We start from the raw sequence: 12,488 nt of genomic DNA, 5'->3' as shown, positions 1-12,488 counted from the left end.
ACAGCTTGTCTGTGAATCCTTTAGTTAACATACAGTATATTATTAAGTTGTGTTATGGTGTCCAGTGTGCAGTTTGTCCCTCCACCACTAGATGTAGGCAGTGACACAGTTCCCTGCATGCTCTCATACACTGCATTAAGTGGCTCCCACTCATTCACAGAAGTATTGACACGCTGTCATCGCTGACATGTAAAAACACTCTACAAAGCTGTGGTCGCTGCACTCACGCAGACAGCCTTTTGTTGTCAAGGTTTCTCTTTTTTAGCTCGAGGTGACAATTAAAAAGTTTGATGGAGTTCTCTCTGTGCGAAGAAAAGGAAGAAAACTCCCAAGCAGCAAATCCCAGCAGAACAGTGCAGAGAAAAGGTGATGAATCAATAGCCATTACCTTTCACATACAGCGCTCTCCGGTACAGGGAAAATACATTTAATGGTTCTTCCATATGTCAGTGTGGGTTTATGTTTGTCCAGCAAATCCTTTGGAGAACCAGTGAACTGAATTCAGGGTTTGGATGGTTTTCGCTAAGTGCAGTTTTATCGGCCCACTTTCATCACTCCTTCAATATCGAAGATTGTTCTCTGTCCGTCATAAAGAGTACTACAAAACAATGCCCAATAATCTGCCAAATGTAGCTGTTTGACGGCGATTGATGATGAGCAGAGTTATCTTGTGTCTTTGCAGGGAACAAACTTCTTGCTTGGTATCAAAATTGATGCACTGGCCTTGATTTTAAGACAGGCAACATTTTTGGAAGGTGGTGATAAAGATTTCCTGAAAGCCTGTCGGAGAGTGCACCTGACCGAGCAAAACAAACCCAACATTTCTGCACGCTGAATGAGGTGATAAGAGTCAGTCGAGACTTTTAAGCGCATGAAGGAGGTGAAGGTGTGTAAATCTGATGTCACAGAGGCGACTCTGGTTAGAGACAAAATGGTGAGTGGGATCGGCTCTTCTTTAATGGCTGAGACGTTGCTAAGAGATGTAGACATCTCTTGTGAAAATGTCATCAGCATGTGTGAAGCGTCAAGACCAACACGGGTCAACTGACGGAATCATGAAGGAGATTTTCAGCTGTCAAGTTTTCTGCTTCAGCGTATCATTATGAGGTAAATGTTGATTGTTGATGAATATAGAATAACAAGACCATCGGTGTTTACGTTCGTCCCCAGTAAACCTCGCTGTCACTGTACAGTGTTGTCTGCTGCTGGGCCGCGTAGTCACCAGGGAGAAGGGATGTTGACTGGCATTACATTAATGAGTGAAACAGAGTCCTGGAAGCTTTTTATTAGCAGCTTGCAGTATATCTAGTTCCATATTTAAGAAATTTTATATGAAGCATTGAATTCTATAAATTCACTGTGGAGAAAAACCTTCACACCAATGAAAAAAATCATCAAAATGAGGAACAACTTTGTGTTTTTTGACACGCTGATATCATAATTTTAGCTGGTTGAAAAGACGGCTAAAATGTCATCTTAGATGCTCAGAAACAATCACATATAAATCAACCCAACTGCCAAAATAATACTATCCTAAACTCCCTGCCGAACAACAGATAAGTTAGAACTGAAAGTTTCCCTAAGTTGCAACTTTTCATCTATTTTAATTGAGTTTTTAATTCCTCCCTCGTCACCACGTAGGCACAAAAAAAAAAAAAAAAACACCTGGTAAGGGTTAAGAAAACATCATGGCTTGGCTTAAAATACCTGTTTTGTTTGGCTGGATCAGGGATGGAGATGGTCCGACATCCCGTGGTCGCCTCAAAAAACACCCAATCTGACGTGACTAAAATGGAAGGAAATATCCCCAGGTGTGCTTAAAAATATCCACTGGTGTGACCGGCTAACTAAAAAGAAAAGGAGGGGGGGATTGTGGGATTTGGGAACATCAGCACATTGATTGTAATTAGTCCGTGTTGCTAAAAGAGCACATGCTTTCCGGCCAATATTAGGCACGACAACCTGAGGTGGAAAGAAATGGGTCAACACGATAAATAGAGGTGGTGAAGTCCGCACAGATAACAACACAGATGATTCAGAACACAAAGATGTCTTTCAGGATGGAGGACAAGCTGCTGGAAAAAAACTGCAGTAGTCAAAGTTCACATTTCATACACAGAAATCAGCAGATAAACTGCAAATAACTCTGCCCACTGGACAAGATGAGAGCTGCTGAGACCACAGAGTGAGAAAATGTAAATGCTCTGTAGGGAAAGCCAACTGTAAGTGTCAGAACATGATGCAAGCATCCAGCTGTGGATGAAATCACATGATAATTATCTCTCAATGACAAAACCGCTCAACTGTCCACTGGCACTATTGATTCTTGCTGCTATATCCTTTGGATATAAAGTACATCTGGAATTTTCCAGGACGGTGAAGCGGGGTATTGTGAAAGGCTTGGATGGAGTATAAGCCCACACTGATAACTTAATGGTGCGGGACAAGAAGGAAGAAAATCACATGAGATGGCTTCAGAGGAAACGATGCAGCAAAAATACTAACTAGAACTGGAGGTGCTGAAATACTTTTACTATTTGTTTGAAAAAAGAAAGTAAAACCAGACAAGGTGAAAGTGATGAAGACGATCTCTCAAGCATCTCAAGAAAAAAAACACACCTTCCTGTCTGAACGCTGAGCGGGATGGAAGTTTCCCAGGCACTTGGACAGGAAGGTGTGATTTCAGACACTGTGAAAAAAATTGCTCACTTTAACACCTGAAATGAAGTAATAGGAGGTCAACCTACCTGTGAAATTGTCACCGGATGAATCCAAGAGTGGAGTAGTAGCCTCCCGCCTACATGAAGGATCACTGTTGAATCACTCACACATTTTTAATGTAGTCATAAACCACTACTGATTTTTTAGATATATTTTTATTTTTAAAGATATAATATGTAGGAATTCTGTATTAAGGCTTATCGTTATTACTCCTCCACGATATGGAAGTCGGCAAAAGAAACTAAACACATTTTGTGACAACTTTTAAGCCAGAATCTACAATCTCAATCTCACTACAAATGAGACTGGACTTTGTTTTGACAATCTAGGGGGAAGAATCTACGGCTCTCAGAAGTTAATCCCAGTCAAAATATCACATTTAGGGAAGGCTGACAGCAGGCTGAACGAAAAGCCAGAGAGACAATAAGAAGACCACGAGAAAAGAACAGGACATCAGGAATGACGCTCAGGAAGAAGACGCAACGCAAGCGGAAGATGATCTGCAGGAACTTAGAGACAGGCTGAAGAGGTCGGTGTGTTTGCCCGCAAAACTCCAGCTCTTAAACCACTGAAAACAATCTACCGTGTGAGTTAACAGTTTGATTCAAGCATGGAGAGCTCAACTAACTGCAAAACCTGCGGCAAACATGGCAACATGATACCCAGATTGAAATTTGCAGATACTGCAGAGGAGATGATGGAGAACCTCGACAAATAACGAGCATTCAGCGGTGCTTTTGTGAATCGACACAATAAAATGATAGAAAACCACATTGTGAGGAAGATCACAGGAATGCACAGAAGAGAGATGGAGGAGGAGGGTGGTGAGATAATCCACTGAAATTCTGAAAAAGAATTGTTATTCTTTTAATGTTGTTTCATGTTTCCTCCTGGACGCCCAAATACAAAACTCTGATTTGTTTTCACCGCTGCATCTTCCAACGTGGCTCCACCAGCGACCCACGTTGATGCATATGGACAACCAGAGGGAGACAGTGAGGACGACTCTGGACGCTCAGAAAGAGGAGCTGAGATTCAAAGGATGAGGGGCGCTACGTGAGAAAAACGGTCCACTGCACATGGACGGAGCGTTCCCGAGAAAAGGATGAGGGAGAAGAGATTGTTCAAAGTGAGTCACAGTCAGCGAGCTTCGTACGAGCGAAGAATTGTAAGAATGGATCATCCAACTGAAAATCGCCCTGACAAACACAGCCCTCCTCCAGCGGTGAGGCTGTGTTTTCATGACAAAACCAATAAATTATTTTTAATGATGTTATAAAAGTGTTTTCAGAATTCTTGAATGTATAAATAAAATTGACTGCATCTGCACCAGTTGTAAGGAATTAACGTCCTACACAAAACAAAGTTCACCTGATCTGAATGATGTCAGAAAAAGGCAGAAACACTGCTGACATCATTGCTGCAGTGCAATAACAAATAAATATAATTACATGACACGTCTGACGTGGTCACACTTGGTCGGTGGTTGCGAGGATGGTTGATTGTTTCTCAGAAATGACGTCGGAGGGACTGCTTATGGTCGTGTGATGAACATTCAAATCAGCTCTGAGTCCCACCCCTGCAGTCAGCATGCTGGATCGCACGCTCCCTCAAAACGTGCAACATCTGTGGCATTTTGTCGTGTGATAAAACTGCACATTTTGAGAGTGGCATTTTATTGTGACCGGCCCGAGGCAAATCTGTGCGATTATCATGCTGTTAAATTAGCATCTCCCTATTCCACAGCAGTCAGGTAGATGGAATATATCTTGCTCACAAACATGGATTTAAAGGGAGAGTTGGTCCCCAAATCAAAAATACTGATTTCTCCTCTTACCTGTAGTGCTGTTTATCCACTGAGATTGTTTTGGTCTGAGTTTTGTGTTTTTAGAGTTAGTGGCCATAAAGATGTCTGCCGCTTTTCTTGGATAGAATCGAACTACGCGCTTGGCTTGTGGAAAACATACATCTGATCCTGTGAGATAAGGCTCCAGTAGACTGAGATGTGTGGCTTGTGACAGAGGCGGCTCCTCAAACCCTGGAGTGGGAAAATAGAAAACTATGGGAGCCTATGGAACTGTGGACATTTTCTCTGGAGTTGATACTAGAATACGTTTATAATTTGCTTTAATGCCCAAATAATAACAACAATAATAATAATAATAATAATAATAATAATACTACATTTAACTGATAGTGTGCTTTACAAAATACTCCCCACAAAAGGAACACTCTGCCTCTTTAAGGCCCGCCTCCTGAATATCCAGTCTTCTCTGATTGGTCAGTTCACACAAGCCTGAGCCAGCGCTGCCAACAACGACAGAGCAGCTGTGCCAAATTAATTCTCACGTGTCAAACGAGCAGCTTGGCATGAACTATGTAAATGTTTGATGTAGTGTGATGTCACAAAGTCACGGAGTTGAAGTGACTGATGACACTTCAGGAGCAGTTTTTTCCTGTGGGAGTGAGGAGCTTCTGTTGGTATGGACTAACTTTCAAGACATTTCACATGCATAAGAACATGTGTAAAATACTGAGGGAAATCTAAGTGTCCTCTCTTGCAGAAGTTGGCGATGTTCACGATCACTAGTTTGCCCGAAACTATGAACACTTTCAATGAAACACACTGTTCTGGCGTGTTCATGTAAAATACACTTTTTTCCATTTCGTTGTTCATTCATTTACACGCCACATCTGTTATTCAGAAAAACTAATCGTCAACAATCCAAGCACAGCACTCTTCACTGAGCCCATACGAGTTTAAACAGCCTACATACGGTATGTCCACAGCAATAGTCTATCTCAGAGACAATCTTGTGTAAAAATGCATGAATTTGAGCAGAAATGAAATGGAAGCAGCAGTTCAGATCTCTTTTTTGAATAAAGTTTATCTTCCGATCAGTCCGCTTCCCCTCCTGCACATTGTCTTCCCTCCCTCATCCCTCCTCCCCTTCCCTCCTTCTCGTCGGCATTGGTACCGCTGGCGGTGGCGGTGGGAGTTGTGTCTGACGTCCGGGCTGCCTGTCACGAAGAGGAGCGCACGTGCAGGGGGACTCACGTGCGGCGCGGTGGCAGACAGGCCCTCACGCTCTCTGTAGACGAGTCATCGTGGGCTAAAAATAGCACACCGGCGGAGGAGGGAGATGAGCTCGAGTAGACTACTGCGGGAGAGAAATAGAAACTTTGGGGTTATTTTTATCCCATGCGTCAGTCTGCTGCAACCCAGGCGTGACTTCTTCCCTGTAAAAACCCTCTCACCTTTTTCTTTATTTATTGGTCTATTTTTGCCGGTGTGCTCCCTCGCTGGCATCTAAACTCTTTGTTCAGTTGAACCGGGGAGTTCTTCCATCGAACCCAGCCTTGATCCAGGGTGAAAAAAAAAAAAAGTCAGTGTCTGGCACGCAGCTTCCCTCGTTAATGCTCCCACACAGAGTCACGTTCAGGGAGACACTGTCTCAAGTTCAATCTTTTTTTGGACAAATCACTGCACTTTAACTCCAAACACGTAGAGCTGGTGGTTCAGAATGAATGTTTGCAAGGAAAAAAAATATATATATCCATCAAATGGGGCTGTTACCATAGCAACTATGACTTACCAATTAGCCCTGTTGCACGTGTACCGACTGGATCATTCATTCTCCCCCTTCCATTCATCAATGTATTCATTCAGTCACTCAATGACTCCTTCAGTTTTTCTTCTGTGGACTTCTTCTTTGTCTCTCGCCCACACATGCGTTGATGAGGAAACTGTACTGACTTCCACTCTGTGTCGGAAAGAGAAACCATACAGTGAAGCGAAGTGCAAGAACAGTTCTGTATGTTCTTGATTTTGACCAAAAAGAGGTGCTGATTGAGGTGCTTGGGGACTGCATTTCACCTGCACTGCAAAGTGTTCCAGCAAAATGTTGCTGTAAGTCCCCACATTTAGCATTCCTGAGCAGTATTACGTCTAATCGTTTAGTAAATGAGTGACAACAGACTATATTGTAGTTGTAATCAGATATTGATATTATATTTAATGTTTTTGTAAACAGCTACAACTCTACCTGCTGCAATCGCCAGAAAAATGTTGGCAAAGTACCTTTCTGCCAACCACGAAGACGATGAAACTTGACATGTCTTCACGTTGCAATTTTTGTTGGTACAATTTTCAGTTTTATCTCGCAACAACGGTGTAGATAAGGTCTAGTTAGGTTTATGCACAGAAAAAACTTGGTTAGGGTTAGGAAAAGGTAATGTTGTGGCTAAAAATTCCTGTTCTGGTCACCACAACCATGTCTAGATGTTGTCCTGAAATACCTTTAAAAACATCCAGTGGTTTCACATCTTCATAATGTTGAAACACAGTTTTGAACTGTGATCACTGGCTTTGCCAACAACTTGGTTAGATCATGTTGTGGCTTACAATATAATTATTTTCGTCACCACAAACATGGCTGGAGATGTCCAAAGGTGTCATCAAAAATATCTGTTTTTTGTTGCTTTTGATGCTTTCCCGAAGTCTTCTTAAAAATATACAGTGGTTTCTTAGTAAAAAATGTTGAAACTTAGTGAGGGTTGGGAAAAGATCACGTTGTGGCTCAAAATACCCATTTTAGTCAACAGAAACATGACTGACGATGTCCCGACTGTCAAAAACATCAGATTTTGTCACAACAAGCATGGCTACATATGGTCCTGACGCCTCCTTACAAATATGCATTGGTTTCACACTGTTAATTGTTGAAATGCAGTCTCTGAGTGCGGTCTCTGGCAGCCGTCTCGCCTGTAGCTCCACCACCATCCTCTCCACCTCCCAGTATGCAAGTCTGGTCATAAACATGTAATGTGAACGTTTTGTTATTCTTCAGTTTTTCTGTGGAAACTTGTGCTGCAGTCATGTTGCCATGATGTATAACTGAGACAGATAATATCCAAGCATGAAGTGACTGGAAAACGAATGTGATTTATATTGTAATGTGCACCAACACCAACCTATATATCATCCCCACCCCCCGGTAGAGAACAGCAGCACAGTATGGTTAAAGTTTGCACACACACACACACACACCGACAAACCCATCAACCTGGCATCATTTCCACATATTAAAAGTCAGAACTCCCTTTCAGGGCTTTTGATTACATTTTCTGCAGCAGTCCATCTGTGATTCCAGAGCAAGAGGGATGTTCTTTTTTCCCTTTGTGCAATCTCCTCCTCTGCTGTGGTTGCTGTCAGAGACCGAGATTGAAGAGATTTAATGCAGGCCTACACAGTGGAGTAGAAAAAACAACATTGCGGGAATAATGGCTGGGAGATACGCGAACAAGCGGTAATCACTGCAATTATTATTATCAGAATCACCGCTTTTGATTTCAGCCCTCGGCAGCACATGCAGCAGCACCGTCGCTGTGTGTGTGCGAGCACGATGGAAGTATTCCACTCCTCTCCGCCCTGTTGAACATTAACCCTTAATCTGTCACAATAATGCTTGATGCCAAGGCCATCTACTCTCTCCGAGCATAATGGATCTCCTCCTTTGCCTATCCCTGAATCTAACTTTATTCTTTTCACCTTCCAGTCAAGTCATTCTTTCCCTCAATCTCTCTGACTCGTTGCCTCTTTTCTCTGCGTTTACAGTCTTCCCTATTTGTCTCCATGTTCTGTTCCCCTTCAGTCATCCTCTCCCGTCTCTCCTCGCCAGTGTCTCATATCTCCCTGCTTCATCCCTCCAGATCAGGCAGCTTAACTGTTCCCCGTCAGTCATGTAACATCTCCAGCAAGAGGGCACATTATTAATAAAATACTGACACAATCGATTGAGATGTTACCTGAAGGGGGAAAAAAATGATATTACGTTTTAATGTCAGACAAAATGAGCAAAATGGACGGATGAGTCCCAACGGACTCGGCAGGATGATAGCTGGATGTTCAGTGCCAAGATTTTGTGCATCATTATTCCTACAACAGCCACACAGTGAAAGGCAGCGACAGAATGGTTGAAATTGGGCAATTAAGTCTTGTTTAAAGTCTTTGTATAGCAGCATTATGTGTTCTGAGTTTGTTACACCACAGACAAAATGTTATATAGATCTAACCAGTGTTGTGACAAGAGAGAAAAACAGAATTTAAGAAAAGTTTTGTAGGAACGTACACGGCTGACATTTATCCTGGACTGATAAAAGTTGTGTCTGCCACAGAGCTTATTTTCCGTATCAATTCAAAATCCAATTTAAAAAATCTCACATCCCAACCAGGGTGATGCTAACTTTCGGGTTATCCTACAGAATTGCATGATCCCTGCAAAACTCTACGTAACCAACTCAACCCTGACAACGTGCTTTAGTAGTTGACTTAAAATTCAGAAGACGCTCCTGGAGCAACGCTATTTATGATGCGATATGAAAAAAACCAAAGTGTTAAGTTATGTAATACTGCCCAGATTGATGAGACCGAGATGTACTATCATAGCTATTTCTGTTTAGAAGCTACGTCTGAAATAAAGCACCCTGGAAGCTTCCTGCGATCGTCAGTTCATCCACCGTCTACTCTCACATATCACTGCAATAAAAAAACATATTCCTGTCATTGTGGCATTGTATGCCTGCTGCCACACCACTCACCTGAAAGCTAACTGTCACTTGCTGCCCCTGCTGTCCACACAGCGTTTCATATTCCCAGCCTCCACCACAGCATCCAACCGCAGGCACCGAGCCTATATTGCTCGGGGGGGGAAAGTTATTATCGTCACTCCCCGCTCCCTGCTGCGCTGAGCCAGGTGTTTCCTTGAAAATAGGCAACACTTTATTATTCTACAGTCACATAATCTGGTTCATGTGTGACCGGTTACCACACCACCATTTTCCACCTCCTCCAGGTAAGAGTTAATTTATTCGGGCTTTGCCCTTTGCACAGCTTGATCATCCCTCGCCATCCTGTCAGGCCCCTTGGGGAGGGATTCATGGCTATTCAGAGGAAATACATGGAAGGTGGATGTTCTGTGAAGCTTGTCGCATGTGGTCTGGGTATAACCCAATAAACTACTTTACTGCACTGTAAATGTAAATTGTGTAGAGCATCCTCCAATAGGTGGAAGTCCTGGAGAAACTGGGCTGATGTGACCACGTTTTCCATCATCTGCCATGGTGCTTTTTTCCAGATTTGTCGAGGAGCGAAGTGAGTTAGAGTTTGGTGCTCTGTGACATCACTGGCTACACCTGAGTGACTGACACCATCCTCATCATCCGGTTGACATTTCTTTTTCCTCAAGAGAGATATCGCTCTCCCACCGCAGGGTTTCTGTCTTCCATTTGTCTGTGCTGACCAGCTGAATTGCCATCATCATCATCATCCCTCATGGCACAGTCATAATTGGATGAACAGCAGGACACCATCCAGATTGTGTACATGCATTCCACGTATACTGGGCCAATTTAATGTGAGACGATTAAAAAGATTACACGAGGACACTCACGCAGGATTCACGTGAACCAGGTTAAACAGGCTCACAACAACATGTTTCCGTTAGATCCCTACCTGATCTCCACACAGATGGACCACTAGCGCACCAATCTTCATGGTGGCCAAACCTCATGTTAGTTTTGGTATTTTTAGCTGACTTTTAGCTGAATGCATAGCTACTGTGATCCTGAAGTAGCACCAAAGGCTTTGCATGCCACATGCCACTTGTGCACTTTCTTGATGAGAGTCAGATGAGAAGATCAGTGCCGCTCTCATCTGTCCCTTAAATATGAAGCTGCAGCCAGCAGCTGGTTGGCTTAGTGTAGCATAAAGACCGGAATTAGTCTTATTATTGTTGAAAGGCAAGAAACGTTCTGCCTACCAGAACCTCTAAAGCTCACAAATACCACATTAAGCACATTTTTGGATGTTCTGTGAAAAACTAAAATGTACATATGACTTTACCCCAGGAAGTCATCTCATCTGGCCCAGAAATAGTCCTGCACATAAGCACCCAAAAAAAGTTGTTGGTTTAATACTTCAGTTTATGTGCTAATTGAACCAACAAACTATGAGTTTAAGAGGGGTAGATGTTTTTGTTGCAGTACACTTGAACTGTAACCTGGCTAGCTAGCTGTATAACCCATTTTCTAGTCTTCAACCTAAGCCAAGCTAACCAGCTGTCGCCTTACTCTGTATTTACCATAGTGGCAAAAATTAAAATTTAAAAAGATACATGAGTATTTACCCACATGTTGGATTATTCCTTTAATCATATACATCATTTAAAAGATTATTAGCAACTTCTCTCATGTTCAAGCAAGCATACACAGCAAACTGTTCTCTGATCAGTCTGAAATGTGAGGATTAATGCTTCTATCAATTTTATCAATACACAAATAATTTACTCATCTGATGGTCTGACAATTTTTTTTCTGTGATTTTTGACATCTTATAATAATAATAAAAAAATTCAAGTTTATTTTCTGAGTCACAAAGTGCTTCACAAGAGAAATAAGGGGAAAAAAACAAAAGCAAGCTAAGAGACAAATCAATAGAAAGTTAACAAAGAGGTTAATCAAATGCAAGTCTTAAACAAACCCCACAGCTAATGAAGCAATAAATCCAGAAAATAATCAACAGCTTAATCAGTTGGGAAAATAATCCCTAGCTGCTGTGCCAGTTTGGAGTTACAGCACAGTGTGCAACCTGTCCTCATCAGAAAAATGACCATATAGGTGGACTGTGAAAGCAGCTTATTACGAACCATATTTATGTTTGTTGTTAGGTGGCAGCCTTTAATGGGCGTAGCAATTACTACGGCAACAAAAGAGGATGTCAGGCGAAGTAGGATAAAGAGCGAGAAAGCCCACATGAGGAGGATGTCATGGACGGGTGGCCGAGTTAGACAAGAACAGGACTTTGACCCAGCAGGCCACTGTTTGTGTCCAGTGTGAAACCAAAAAGTCAGAGTTATTTTAACGAAATGACATTGTGAAGTTACATCTTGTACATAATGTAAAGTGGGTATGTTCATTCTAACAGTTGGTCCCAGCTTTTCACAAGGTGCGTCAGCCGATGGTATAACACTGTCGGTATCACGAGGTTAGCAACGTCGGCAACATGAGCAAGGGCACCAACTGGCAACCACTCGAGAGGGGGAGATGATCAGAACAACAGCGGTGTTTTAACGTGAATGCAACAGAAAGCAAAAACCCCTTTAACCAAGCGACGGCCCGTCAAGTCTTTTAACTGGCACGCTGCAACAATCATGTCGTTTTGGGAACGGTGATGAAAGCCGCCTTGGGAGTCAGTGGCAATCAACCCATTCGGTTGTTTACATAGGTGAAAGAGAAAGCGAGGAGGCGATTTGAATGTATGCATTTTGAATATGGGTCACACCTGGCAGCCCCGTACAGTAAACACCATGTGCCCCAGGAGCGACTGTGAGCAGGTGGCGAGATTATAATTAGATCCACCTATATTCTTCTTTTTTGTTGATGTTTTCTGTCAGATGTTTCTGTAAAGAGCATCAAGTGTCTGCAAATTATGCTTGGATGAGGCTGTGCTTCAAGCCATGACCGTCTCTTCAACCCCAGACTGCTTCACTTCGAGGGTCAGTCGGGAGCAGAAAAGCTTATCTGGCGCTCCCTCTTTTGGCAAAATCTGTGAACCCCTTTGACATGTTATCATTTTTTCCTTTTATAGTCTCAGAAAGTCACTTCTTTTACCGCTCTGTTTTTCTTTTTTTTTTTTTATTCTCCATTTAAAATCGACTCCCAACCCTCCCACATGCTCTTCTAACTCTACCCTTTCCAAAAAACCTGAT

General features: G+C 42.5%; 1 long non-coding RNA gene across 2 annotated transcripts in view; it reads left to right on the top strand.

Annotated features, from left to right (window-relative positions):
* The window catches only part of LOC119010457, a 32,916-nt gene that overhangs the window by 477 nt on the left and 19,951 nt on the right, over nt 1–12,488 (top strand). The window lies entirely within an intron of this gene.

The sequence above is a fragment of the Acanthopagrus latus genome, chromosome 20, assembly GCF_904848185.1.
Source record: "Acanthopagrus latus isolate v.2019 chromosome 20, fAcaLat1.1, whole genome shotgun sequence".
In the NCBI taxonomy this organism is placed as follows: Eukaryota; Metazoa; Chordata; class Actinopteri; order Spariformes; family Sparidae; genus Acanthopagrus; species Acanthopagrus latus.
This window is presented reverse-complemented; position numbering and strand designations above follow the sequence as displayed.